We start from the raw sequence: 14,461 nt of genomic DNA on the forward strand, positions 1-14,461 counted from the left end.
ACCGTTTTGGCTCCATGTACAAACATTTCACAATAGTCTGAATCCTTCGACTCGGCAAATGGTTGACACAGCGGTGGGTGGAACCATTAATAATAAAACATCGGAAGATGCGTATGAGTTTATAGAGGAGATGTTACTGAATAAATATCAGTGACAAGTCATGAGGACAAAGCCAAAGAAAACAGCCGGCATTTATAACGTCGATTCGGTCACCATGCTCTCTAATCAGGTAGAACTCTTAAATAAAAAGATTGATGGTTTTCTTAATTCTTCACAGGTTCACCCAGTAATGCAGTGCGAAGCAAGTAGCAGTGGAACAAACCATTCGAAATACCAACCTTATGGCTACAACATGGATAACGAGCAATTATACTACATGGGTAATAATCCTCAACCTTAAAACAATCGATATAGTAACACTTATAATGCAGGTTGGAGGAACCACCCCAATTTCTCGTGGGGCGGTCGAGGAAATCAAAGACCACAACATCCTCCGGGCTACCAACAACCACTCTACCAACAGGAAAAGAAGCCAAATCTTGAAGAGATCTTCTCAAGGTTCATATCAGTGTCAAAAACCCATTTTCAGAACATCGAGACAGCACTTAAGAATCAACAAGCATCGATCCAAGGGCTCGAGACTCAGATAGGCTAGCTTTCCAAACTAATCTCCGAATGACCATAAGGTAGTTTGCCAAGTAATACTGAACCTAACCCAAGGGAACGGCTCAACACAATTAATATTCAAGATGATGAAGGAGTCATTGAGCCTGAACTAGAACCGAGGCACGAAACTGTGGTAAGCAAAGGTTAAGGTGAGGTAGATTATAATAAAAACAAACCAGTGACTGTTGAATATAAACCTCATGTGCCATACCCCCAACGCGACAAGGAAAGACCGCTCAGATGAACAATTTGGTAAATTCCTTAAACTCTTAAAAAAATTACATATTAACTTACCATTTATTAAAGCTCTATCGTTGATGCCAAATGCAATGAAATTTTTAAAGGAGCTTTTAGCAAATAAGCGAAAGTTGGACGAGGCGTCGCATGTGGAGCTGAACGCAGTTTGCTCAGCCATTCTCCAAAATAAACTACCCAATAAACTAAAAGATCCAGGGAGTTTTATGATTCCTTCCTTAATTGGTAGTTTAGACGTTAATTATTCATTGGCTAATCTAGGGGCTAGTATCAACGTCATGCCTTACAAAATGTTTAAGCAACTAGGTCTCGAGAAACCTAAACAAACTAGGATGAGCATTGAATTAGCAGATAAAACTATAAGATTCCCTAGAGGTGTTATTGAAGATATGCTAGTTAAAATCGATAAATTTATATTTCCCATTGACTTTATTGTTCTAGACATAGAAGAGGATAGCAACACTCCCTTAATGCTAGGAAGGCCCTATTTAGCAACTGCTAAAACCATCGTTGATGTTGGCACAGGTGAACTCACAGTCCTGGTGGGAGACGAAACAATCACCCTTCAAGCTTGAAATTCTGGCAACACATCAGGGATTGAAGGTAATTATTTAAACTATCCTACTAAAACTAACAATTTGGTGCAACCTACTTTGCAGAAAATGAGTTTGAAGGAAGAACACGAGTCATTCTCAAGCAATAGTAGAGGACCTGTTCATGAAGATCGAAGACTACAAATCGAGGAACTCTATGAATGACAAATACACAAACCAAGAACATCTGACAAATTGAAACTATGCCAAAATGAGCCTGATACCTCTCCAAATAAACTTAAGGTTGGTGATAAGGTCTTATTAGATGCCGCTGATCCCCACATTGTCACTACCACACCAAATGAGGAAATCCCTCTTACGGTACTCAGTATTTTTCCATTCGTTACGGTGGAGGTGAGTCATCCCAAGTTCGGCACTTTTAAGGTAAACAACACCCGATTAAAACCTTATTTTGATGAGATTGACAGCAGGAATGAGGAGTATAAACTCCTCGAACCACCATGATCATACAACGGAGAGGTAAGTCGAGCTTAGACTATAAATAAGTTCTTTTCGGAAGGCAACCCGAATACTAACGGTTTTAAATTATTTAAATTTCAAGTTTTAAACATTTAGGTCACTAACAGAGTACTTGAAGCACAGATTCCCAGCTCCACATGGCCTAGCACACGGCCGTGCATAAGGCCGTGTGACTAAAACAGATGGAAGCACGATCGTACAATATGGCCGTGCAAAAACAGGGTAGAAGAATTCCCCAAACAAGGGCTGCGATAAAACACCACGGCCACGCGACATGGCCATGGTCGAATCTGCCAAATAAACACGGGCGTGCGACACGCCCATGTCTATCCCCCGTGGACAACACTATCGAAATACCACGAAAGTGTGTGGAGCTACACGACCGTGGGAGAAGCGATCCACATCACACACAGCTGAAGCACACGGGCGTGCCAGAAGGCTGTGTGACGACATCTTAATTCGTAACAAACACGGGTGAGCCACGGCGCACACGGGTGTGTGCACCGGCCATGCCATTTGAAGAATTAGAATAATCCTTTTATTTTCTTTCCATTAAGTTTTTTTTAGATTCATTTCTTTCCCTTTAAACACAGCTTATCTTTGTGACTACTATCATATTATTCCCTTCACTCTCTTTTTATCGTTCAGAATCATGCGTGACATCCAGATTCATTTCCAATTTTCGATCTCACCAAACAAAGAATAACATCCATTCTTAATACAGGAAGTTCCACTTCTCCCCCTCTCTTATTCTTATACTTTAATATATATCTTTGTACATTGAGGGCAATGTACATCTTAAGTGTGTGGGGGTATTTATTTCATTATCAGAAAAATCCCTGAATAATTACCTTGTTCACTTGAAAAGCTCTCATATCATATTGAGGATAAATTTTAATTGATTTATGATTTTGATTGATATATCTTGAATTAAAACATAGGCATTTTTGCATTGATTGTTTAAACTTTAAGACATTAGAGAATCAAGCATGATAAGTTGATTTTTAAGAATTTAAAATTATAGGTTGTTTCCCCAAGTCTAGGTATTACTTTGAATTGGAATCCACGAGTCTAAACATCAAAAAGCCATAATTTTTTGTGAGATTTTTGAGCCTTTTGAGCATCTATTAATTCTTTCATGTTCAATTTTATTATTACTTTGAGTCCGTCAGTATTGAACTGTTATTCTAGAACTTACTTGATTAAGCATGTCGAGACCACACCATTTGATTTGATATATCAAAATGATTAAGGCACTTAGGATTAACCCACTCATGCCATGAAAAGCCTACCTCCACGATTAACCCCTTGTAAACCCCCTTGAGCCTAACAAGCCATTTCTTGTATTACCCTTAATATTGACCCTTAACCCATAATTGTTGAAATCCCCTAAATTAATTTGATCCCTACTTTTGTCGAGATTTGAGTTGAAGAAATTGCTTAGCTATGTCTTGTTTGTAATAAGTTAGCCTATGTATTTAACTTGTTCTTAAAAAAAAAAGAAAAAAAAAACTATGTATATATATTAGTAATTCCATATTTTGAGAAGAAGCTCTGTTGTACGCAAGTGAAGATTAACTCTTTTTCTAGTTAGGTAATTTTTCAATTCAATCTCGATTCTAACCCTTTCTTTTAGCTTGTGACAACACCCCCTAACCAAGCAGCACTACAACCCTCTAAAGACCTTTTGATTGATGTATCATCTTAAATTATAGTGGTGGAGATTTGATTTTCATGCAAGCCTATGGTAATGACTTTTTATTATTGATTATTGAGTGCTTCATTTATTGTCCTTAAACACCTCGAGTGATTTGAGTGAATCTTTAGTGAGGATGTGAAACTCTGTGATATTCTGAATCAAAGGTAATTACTTAGATGCGGATAGACACCTATTATTTGCATGATTAAATAATCAACTTGGAATGTTTGAAACTTTTATGTTCTTTTAGGTGAATTATAAATGCATGATTACCTATGGATTATTTTGAGATATTATTGATAAGAATTATAAGTTGAGGAGAATTTATTTTGATTATAAGTTGAGGATTTTGCTTGAGGACAAGCAAATGCTTAAGTGTGGGGGTATTTGATAAACCGTAATTTATACATATTTTTATCCATGTTTAATGCATTTTATGGATTATTTTCCATTAGAATTGGTGAATTCGATGCTCCTAATGCTTTAATTTCATGTTTTATACTTAGGAGAGCATAGGAGAGCTAAAGGAACAAGAAACAGGCCAAAAATGGAGAAAATAGGCCAAAGTACGAACTCAACACGGCCTGGACTTCCTCACACGGGCAGTCCACAAGGCCGTGTAAATCTGGCAGAATCGAAGCATGACTCACACAGGTATAGCACACGCCTGTGCCATTCTAATAGGCTCGAACACGGCCTAAAGTAATCGCACACGGGCGTGTTCCTGCCGAGCCCAAGTTGAGTCCAAATTGAAAAAGGCCACTTTTGAAGGCTCATAGGCATTCCATAGCCTATCAATGCACCCTAGAAGAGGAGAAAAGGGGGCACACAGAATAGGGAGTAAGGAATTACTCCAAGGAAGCCGATTGATTCATCTCAGAAGCCGGATTCATCATCAAGACTGAAGATCTCTCCTCAATTCCCCTTCAGGAGTTTTGGGTTTTCTTTATGTTTTGTATTATTTATTTTTCTGAGATGTTTTCTTATTTAATTCTGAACTAAATCCCTAAATGCCTAAGGGGAATGAAACATAAGATGAATCTTGTTATTATTTTCTGAATTATATGATAAATATTTGACTTGTTCTTAATTATGTGTTTTTAATTCTTGTTTTGATATCCCAGGATACTGATTCAAGATAAGCTCTTATTCAGAGGAGGAATAGACCCTGTTTAAAAGTACATTTGTCATAATTAAGCGGAGTTGATTGCGCGCCTAGACATAGGGTGACAAGATTTTGTCGGATTAGGGTGAAACCTAATAAGGGGATCCATAGATCGAGTTAATGCAACCCTAGAGTGTTAATTAGAGAAAAGTCTCAGTTATTCAATCTAGGGATTAGACGTTATTAGTCTTGAATAGGGATAATAACATAACTTAGGGATCTCTACGGAACAAGTTAAATGAATAAATCATCCGATTCGGAGCCAGAATAACAAGTACAGTCTAGGTGGATTTTTCCTTAGGTATTGTCTTCATTCAATCGATTTTTCCAAAAGCAATTCCCCAATTCCATTCTCTGTGCATTCTTAGTTTAGATAATTAGTTAGTTAAAACAAAATCCTCTTTATTCTTAGGCTAGATAATAAAAAGACAGTCATTACTAGTACTTTTAGTTCCTTTGGGTTCGACAACCCGGTCTTGCTAAAACTATACTATTGTTGGATAGGTACACTTGCCTACATTGCGTTAATAGTTAGTTTCAAAAACGATTAATTGTAAATATTTAAAACCTATCATGAAATAACACGACCATCAAGCAATAGTAAAGGACCTGTTCATGAAGATCGAAGATTACAAATCGAGGAACTCGATGAATGGCAGACGCATAAACCAAGAACACTCGACAAACCGAATCTACGACAGAACGAGCTCAATACCTTCCGAAATCAACTTAAGATTGGAGATAGAGTCTTATTAGATGCCGTAGATCCCTACATTGTCGCTACCACACCGAATGAAGAAATCCCTCTTACGATACTTAGTATCTTTCCATTCGGTATGGTCGAGTTAAGGCACTCCAAGTTCGGCACTTTTAAGGTAAAAAACACCCGTTTAAAACCTTATTTTGATCAGATTGATGACAGGAATGTGGAGTATAAACTCCTCAAACCACCATGATTATTCAACAAAGAGGTAAGTCAAGCTTAGACTATAAATAAGCACTTCTCGAGAGGCAACCCAAGCACTAACTGTATTAACTTCTTTAAAAATTTAGTCTTCAATATCTAGCTTACTAACGGAGCTCTCGATTACAAGTTTTCCACAGAGACACGGCCAAGCACACGGGCGTGCTTATGGCTATGTGAAAACAGGGAAATGATTTCCCTAAACACGGGCTATGATAAAATGCCACGGCCGTGCGACATGGCTGTGGTCAAGCCTGCCAAAACAATACGGGCGTGCGACACACTCGTATGGAAGACCCTTAGTTGAAACTGAGAAACTAGTATGGGCGTGCGACATGCTCGTGTCTAACACCCATGGTCAAACTTGTTAGATTGACACGCGCGTGGGAGAAGCAAACAACGCCAGACACGGCCATGTGCACCCACACGCCCAAGGAACACTGGCGTGTACTAAATGTCACATGCGCCCAAATTCGAAATTCGCGAATCACACGGGTTGAAATTAGGGAACATGGGCGTGTGCCCTAGCTGTGTGGCCCAAAATCTATAAATACCCTGCACTATTCACTTTCTTCCCTATTCAAAAACCCTAACCTTAGCCGCTGCAATTCCACACGGCATCCCTGCCACGCCCGTGCACCGCTTCCCACTTCATATTTGACACACAATCTCTTTCCCTTAGCGTTTGTTTACTCCATTCACTTCTATTTTACTTATTTCTAATGCTCATTATCAACATAATCTTCATATCTATTGAATTATTTTTCATTTTTCTATCATTTAATTTGCATTCTTAGGTTAGTTATCATACATTTCATGTTAAATCAAGTTATTAGGAACACCTCATACCCATGACATTACTATGCTTATTCTCATGCTATTACCATACCAATGTCTATCATTTAATTTGCATTTCTAGGTTAGTTATAATACATTCTGTGTTAAATTGAGATTAGAAAACCTCATACCCATTACATTTCTATTCTCATTCTCATTGTTATTGTGGTTGAGTTTGCTTCATATTAATAGTCTTGGCTGAAATAGTTAGTTCAAATTCATACCTTTTACTTCTTCGAATTTGTTTACCTATTATTATTCTTTATATTACAGGCTTTTAATGTTGTCTTTACGAGGAAAGAAAACTGTCGTACCTACCTCGAAGAAGATGAAGGGAGCTTCATCTTCTGCGGGTCCAACCACGAAAATTTATCACCCTCTCCTGCAGTTCCCTCGAGGGCCCCAAGAAGAGCTTTTCCAAATACCTCGGGCCCAACCCTTAATTGCGGGCCGCAGCATCGACTGGACTTCCGTAGAACAAGTTCAGATGGTTGATACAATTCGGGCCCTCCTAACCACCGACCCTTGGGATTGCTCTTTGGGAACATTGAACCAACATACCTCGAGCTCACGATGGAACTATGCTTAGTGTTCCATCTTCAGACCGTAATGACAAATTACAATGATCCCGGCACGGTCCAGTTTCGCCTAGGTGGGTTAGTCCGCCAACTAAGCATCCCAGAATTTGGTGCTACACTAGGCTTATATACGGAGGAGTTCAAGGAGAAAAAGGACTTAGATGCTCTCACTCACCACATACATTTCTCTCCTTCGAAGTGCTGGCACACTTTGGACCCTAGAGCAACCTCCTACAAGCCTGGCCGCTCCAAGGCATCAGTTCTCCCACCATCCCTGAGGTATCTACATGCCATTTTAGCTCACACAATTACAAGGAGGCGAGAGAGCACTGGCGTCGTCAACATTTACAACGCCTACTTTTTATGGTGCATGTCACACGGGCACGTCACCGACCTTGCCTATTTCATTGCCTTCGCGATTTAGCACTAGACAGTGTGGCATAGGAAGCTGGTCATCTCCATTGGCCCCTATGTAACGCGATTGGCTTGACACTTCGGGCTCCTTGACACCACTGCCCAAGAATTGTCCTTGAACCTTATTGGCCAGATGTCTCCACAAGGCATCTCGAGCATGCTTAGCATGAGGATGATTGAGAGGCGCTGAGGAACCTACCCTCCTCAATATCGTCTGGCCCAATCTACCGAGGAGGAGGCCTATGAGGACATTCCCGATGATGTCCCTCCACAGCATGAGGACCCACCGACTCAGCCACCACCACCCTCTTGTCCAGTTTATGCGGCGGCTTCATATGTTGACATCTCTGAACGCCTCACTTGATTCGAGCAGCAATGTTTTCAACCATTTGACAACATTGATGCTACTCTATAGCAGATTTGTTAGCACCTCCACATCTCATCGCCAGTCCCACCTCGCGAACCATCCAGTGATGAAGATGTTTAAAAAATTTATTTATTATTTTATGTTTTTAATTTTTATTAAAACTACTTTTTATTTTTATTAGATTTTAGAAATTCTATTTTTAATTATTAATTTTGGTTATTTCTTTTTGAGTAATTATTCTTCCTAATATCCCCTAAAAAGTTCCTGATTTATCACAGTTATATAGTGCTCTTAAGCTCATCATCACATAGGAACTAAAACTCCACCGGGAAAGGTTCTCCACGACTGTCATGTCCTGCTCGCCCACGACCATAGCTACCACTAGAGATAATATCCTTTTGGCGTAGGACTTATGGCCTAATGAACCTCTACGACCACCGGAGTATCCTCCTCCACTTTCGAATCGATTACTCTCCAGAACTCCAGTTCGGGGAATTCATCATACAGGAAGTTTCACTTCTCTCCCTATCTTATTTTTATATTCTAATATCTATCTTTGTACATTGAGGGCAATGTACATCTTAAGTGTGGGGAGGTATTTATTTCATTATCAGAAAAATCTCTAAATAATTGTCTTGTTCTCTTGAAAAGCTCACATATCATATTTAGGATAAATTTTGATTGATTTATGATTTTGATTGATATATCTTGAATTAAAACATAGGCATTTATGCATTGATTGTTTAAACATTAAGACAATAGAGCATCAAGCATGATAAGTTGATTTTTAAGAATTTAAAATTTTAGGTTGTTTCCCCAAAATTTAGGTATTACTTTGAGTTGGGATTCACAAGTTTTAAACATCAAAAAGCCATAATTTTTGTAAGATTTTTGAGCCTTTTGAGCATCTATTAATTCTTTCATGCTCACTTTTATTATTGCTTTAAGTGCATTAGTAGTGAACTGGTATTTTAGAACTTACTTGATTATTCATGGTGAGACCACACCATTAGATTTGATATGTCAAAATGATTAAGGCACTTAGGATTAACCCACTCATGCCATGAAAAGCCTACCTCCATAATTAACCCCTAGTGAACCACCCCTCTTGAGCCTAACAAGCCATTTCTTGTATTACCCTTAATATTAACCTTTAACCCATTATTGTTGAAATCCCCTAAATTAAGTTAAGCCCCATTTTTGTCGAGATTTGAATTGAAATAGTTGCTTAGCCATGTTTTATTCTACTCTGTAATTTAATGTGTTCTTAAAAAAAAACATATATACATATTAGTAGTGATCTTCTGTTTATAAGCTTCAGAAGTTAAATTCCTTAGCCTGAGAAGAAGCTCTATTGTATGCAAGTGATGATTAACTCTTTTTCTAGTTAGGTAATTTTTCAATTCAATCTCGATTCTAACCCTTTCTTTCAGCTTGTGACCACACCCCCTAACCAAACCTCATTACAACCCTCTAAAGACCTTTTGATTGATGTATCATCTTAAATTATAGTGGTGGAGATTTGATTTTCATGCAAGCCTATGGTAATGACTTTTCATTATTGACTATTGAGTGCTTCATTTATTATCCTTAAACACCTTGAGTGATTTGAGTGAATCTGTAGTGAGGATGTGAAACTCTGTGATATTCTGAATCAAAGGTAATTACTTAAATGAGGAGAGACACCTATGTTTGCATGATTAAATTCTCAACTTGGAATGTTTGAAACTTTTATGTTCTTTTAGTTGAATTCTCAATGTATGATTACCTATGGATTATTCTGAGATATTATCGATAGAAATTTTAAGTTGAGAAGAATTTATTTTGATTATGAGTTGAGAATTTTGCTTAAGGACAAGCAAATGCTTAAGTGTGGGGGTATATGATAAACCGTAATTTATACATATTTTTACCCCATGTTTAACGCATTGTGTGGATGATTTTCCATTAGAATTGGTGAATTCGATGCTCCTAATGCTTTAATTTCATGTTTTACACTTATGAGAGCATAGGAGAGCGAAAAGAACGAGAAACGGGCCAAAAACAGAGAAAATAGGCCAAAGTACGAAATCAACACGGCCTGGAGCTCCTCATATGGGTAGACCACACAGCCGTGTCAATTTGGTAGGCTCGAGCACAGCCTGAAGTAATCGCACATGGGCGTGTCTCTGCCGAGCCCAAGTTGAGTCCAATTCGGAAAAGGCTAATTTTGAGGGCTTTTAGGCATTCCAAAGCCTATAAATACACCTCTTTATTCTTAGGCTAGATAATAAAAAGACAGTCATTACTAGTACTTTTAGTTCCTTTGGGTTCAACAATCCGATCTTGTTAAAACTATACTACTGTTCGATAGGTACACTTGCCTACATAACGATAATAGTTAGTTCAAGAACGAGTAATTATAAATATTTAAAACATATCACGAAATCAAGCGATCAGCATCAAATGAGTGCTGGCGCCCAAATCAATTAGTGCTTAATCAACATTCAAACTATCGATTAAGCAAGGAATAGTAAAACTTCCTGGATCTTTCAGTTTGGTTGGCAATTTATTTTAGAGTATGGCTGAGCACTCCTCATTAAGTTCCATTGTGGATAAGTCTTCAAACTTCCTTTTGTTTGTTAGAAGCTCCTTTAAGAATTTTGCATATATAGGCATCTGCGATATAGTTTCAACAAAAGGTAAGTTAATATGCAGTTGTTTAAAAAGTTCAAGAAATTTACTGAATTGTGCATCCATACAGTCTTTCATCAACTTTGTCGGGTATGGGATTGGTGGTTTATATTCTTTTGGCATTAGGTTGTCACTGTTTTCGGGTTCGACCTCCTTTCTGTCAGCTTCTTGTGGTGGCTTCTTTTTAGATTCAGCTAACACTTTCCCACTCCTTAGTGTAACTGCTTTCGCGTGCTCTTTTGGGTTGGGTTCAGTGTTACTAGGTAGACTTCCTAGTGGTCTTTCAGATATCAATTTAGAGAGCTGACTTATCTGAGTTTCGAGCCCTTGGATCGACGCTTGTTGATTCTTAAGAACTGTCTTGGTATTTTGGAAATGAGTTTCTGACACCGAGATGAATTTTGTTAACATCTCGTCAAGGTTTGGCTTCTTTTCTTACTGGTAAGGTGGTTGTTAAAAACCCGGAGGATGTTGTAGCCTTTGATTTCCTTGACCGCCCCATGAGAAATTGGGATGGTTCCTCCAACCTGCATTATAAGTGTTTTTTGGGATCTAGAATTATTGTTACCCATATATTGGACTTGTTCCTCCTCGATGCTAGGATTGAAGGGTTGATATTCTGTGCATGCTCTTCCTCCATTCGAATCGCACCTCAGCACTGGATGTACCTGAGTAGAACCACACAAACCGTCAATCTTTTTATTTAAGAGGTCTACTTGGTTAGATAGCATAGTAACCGCGTCGAGGTTGAAAACACTAGCTGTTGTTGCCGACTTTGTTCCCATAACTTGCTACTGATAGTTATTTAGTGACATCTCCTCAATAAATTCGTAAGTCACCTCAGGTGTCTTATTATTGATATTTCCTCCAGCGGCTGCGTCAATCATCTGCCGAGTTGAAGGATTCAGGCCATTATGAAACGTTTGAACCTGTAGCCAAAGTGGTAACCTATGGTGAGGGCACCTTCTCAAAAGGTCCTTGTATCTCTCCCATGCATCGTAGAGTGTTTCTAAATCCATCTGCACAAAGGAAGAAATATCATTATGTAATTTAGCCGTTTTAGTCGGCGGAAAATATTTTAATAAAAACTTTTCGGTCATTTGTTCCCAGGTAGTGATTGACCTCCGTGGCAACGAGTTTAACCATTGTTTAGCGTTGTTTCTCAATGAAAAAGGGAATATCCGAAGATGAATGATGTCATCAGAAACACCATTAATTTTAAATGTATCATATAGTTCCAAAAAGTTTGCCAAGTGAGCGTTGGGATCCTCGTCCTGCAAACCATCAAACTGAGCAAACTATTTTATCATTTGAATTGTGTTAGGTTTCAGTTCAAAAGTATTTGTGGCTACAGCCGGTCTAACTATGATCGATTCAGTTCCTGCTAAAGAAGGTTTAGCATAATCATACATAGTGTGCGAAGCAAGATTCTGATTATCAGCAATCGGAGGAGGTAGCGGATTTTCTTGGTTTTCAGCCATCTCCTTGGTTGTGGTTGAAGTATCGTCCTCTTGCTTGTCCTCTGTGTATCTTCGGCTTCGCCTTATTTCTCTCCGATTTCTGTGAACTGTTCAGTCGATCTCACATCAAAAAGTAGTGGTCCTGACAGGTTTCTTCTGGTCATAAACTAGACAAACCTATCAAAAGGAAATAAGAGAAAAATTAGAAATAAAAATTTAAATTGTAATAATAGTAAAGTGGCTAAAGTAATAAAAATCGAGCTTTCCTATTATCCTAGTTCCTCGGTAACGGCGCCAAAAACTTGATGCGTGATATTTGTAACAGGTTTTAAAGATTTATAAATGAAATGTTCTTGAGACTAGCTTATTATCACAATTAAGGCAAGTGTACCTATCGAATAGTAGTATAGTTCAGCAAGACCGGATTGTCAAACCCAAAAGAACTACGAGTACTAGTATTTACTTCCTTTTTATTATCTAGCCTAAAATTTAAGAGGTTTGGTTGTCTAAACTAATTACTAACTAAGAATGCACAGAAAGAAGAACTTGGGAAAATACTTTTGGGAAAATTCGATTGATTGAGACAACACCTAAAGACAAATCCACCTCGACTTCACTTGTCATTTGACTCTGAGTCAGACGATTTATTCATTTGACTTGATCCGTAGAAATCCCTAAGTTATATTATTATCTCTCTCGAGACTAATAACGTCTAACCCTAGGTTGAATAATTGAAATCTCTTTCTAATTAACACCCTAGAATTGCATTAACTCGATCTATGGATTCCCTTATTAGGTTTCACCCTAATTCGAAAAAATCTTGTCACCCTATCTCTAGGTGCGCAATCAACTCTGCTTAATTATGAGAAATTTACTCTTAGATAGGATCTATTCCTCCTCTGAATAAGAGCTTAACTTGAATCAATATCCTGGAATATCAAAACAAGGATTAAGAACACATAATTAAGAACAAGTCAAATATTTATCATACAATTTAGATAATAATAACAAGATCTATCTTAGGTTTCATTCCCTTTAGGTATTTAGGGGTTTAGTTCATACTTATGAAAGAAAACATCTCAAAAGCATAAAGATAATAAAACATAAGAAAACCCAAAGCTCATGAAGGAACTTGAAGGGAGATCTCCAATCTTAATGATGAATCCAGCTCTTGAGATGGATCAGTCGACTTTCTTTGAGTAATTCATTGCTTCCTACTCTACATCCCCTTTCCTAAGTGCCTCCTCAAGTGTTTAAATAGGCTTTGGAATGCCTAAGAGCCCTCAAAATTGACCTTTTTCGAATTGGACTAAACTTGGGTTCGGTAGGGACACGCCCGTGTGTGATTACTGAAGGCTATGGTCAAGGCTGTTAAATGGGCACCAGCGTGGGATCCACCGGTGTAAGTCGTGCTTCAATCTTGCCAAATTGCAAGGCCATGTGACATGCCTGTATGAGGAAGTCCAGGCCGTGTTTTTTACCCATGTGGGTCCATTTTCTCCGTTTTCGGCCCGTTTCTCGCTCTTTTTACTCTCCTATGATCTCCTAAGTATAAAACATGAAATTAAAGGATTAGAAGCATCAAATTCACCAAATCTAAGGAGAAACCATCTATAAATGCATTAGGCATGGGGTAAAAAAATATATAAATTACGGTTTATCATTTACTCAAGTGTGATTATATCTAAGTTACTAATCCAAGCATATTCACATACCAAATAAGATATAACTCCGAGCATAATTATATAAAATATGTTATCACTAGCCATTCCAATGACTAATTACAACCCAAACATTTACATACCCTTACTTGTCACCATTAGCCTATACATGCCATTATACCAAAGTAAGTTTCCTATTTATACCAATACAAGCTGGAGGATAGTGTGATGATGCTCTCACCACTCTCCAACCTTTATGAGCTTCTGAGTACTATAAAACAAAGAAAATAAAACCAAGTAAGCATTTCAAATGCTTAGTAAGTTAGTATAGCAGGGATTTAACTTACCATATATTTTCATTTAAGATAAGCACACAAAAATGCATCCAAGCAATTTGGCTAATAGCCTGAAACAAAACTTCATCAATCATGTTAGTTAAGTAATTCACAAAATACCAAGAACATGGATGAGCTCATCATTTAATGATTTTCATATTCATAGCTTTCCATATCACTATTCCATATTACATGTACATTACCATGAAAAATCATTTCAAATTCTTTTTAACCATGTCAGAACTTTACTAATTGAATTTGTTTAAAATATCGATGAATACGCTCATGTAGTACACTTAAAATGTACAAAAATA

At 37.8% G+C, this 14,461-nt stretch overlaps 1 non-coding gene across 1 annotated transcript; it reads left to right on the forward strand.

Annotated features, from left to right (window-relative positions):
• Positions 1-11,636: 11,636 nt before the first annotated feature.
• LOC128286212 (small nucleolar RNA R71) lies at positions 11,637-11,743 on the forward strand. The gene has a single exon (XR_008276756.1). It is a non-coding gene; the product is annotated as a small nucleolar RNA R71 (small nucleolar RNA).
• Positions 11,744-14,461: the final 2,718 nt, after the last annotated feature.

The sequence above is a fragment of the Gossypium arboreum genome, chromosome 12, assembly GCF_025698485.1.
Source record: "Gossypium arboreum isolate Shixiya-1 chromosome 12, ASM2569848v2, whole genome shotgun sequence".
Taxonomy (NCBI): Eukaryota; Viridiplantae; Streptophyta; class Magnoliopsida; order Malvales; family Malvaceae; genus Gossypium; species Gossypium arboreum.